This window comes from Mirounga leonina, unplaced genomic scaffold (genome assembly GCF_011800145.1).
Source record: "Mirounga leonina isolate KUSES-001 unplaced genomic scaffold, KU_Mleo_1.0 Mir_100450, whole genome shotgun sequence".
NCBI classification, from domain to species: Eukaryota; Metazoa; Chordata; class Mammalia; order Carnivora; family Phocidae; genus Mirounga; species Mirounga leonina.
Window position 1 is genome coordinate 15,751 of NW_023269964.1, and position 502 is coordinate 16,252.

Here is a 502-nt window from a genome sequence, read left to right on the forward strand (position 1 = left end):
CCGAAGCTTCCACAGCGAGTCCTGAGGAGGCCGGGCTCCTGTCAGCGCGGACGCCGCCCCACGTCCTCCAGAAGCCTCCGCAGCGGGTCCTGAGGAGGCCCGGCTCCTGTCAGCGCGGACATCAGGTTCTGAGGTCCGGCTCCTGTCCCAGCGGCTGCGCAGGCCAGGCTCTGGGCCGGAGCTGGGGTCGTGCGCCCTCTGCAGGCGGGGGACGCAGTGCAGGACAAGGTGAGCTCAGCGTTCAGTGGAAGCACCTGCTCGCTCCCTGGGTCCAGCGAAAGCCATTAAATTCTGAAAATTCCAGCTGAATGGAGCCCAATATCCCCCCAACTTCTCCAAAAATAGCTAAGGAACAATTAATTGGAAACAATATGGAAGGACAACACTCCCTGACCCAAACAGTGCCATTGAACATGACCCTGGCCCTGACTGAACATGACTCTGACCCAAACTTGATCTCAAGCCTGGTCCTGACCCTCACCCAGGACCCTAACCCTAGCCC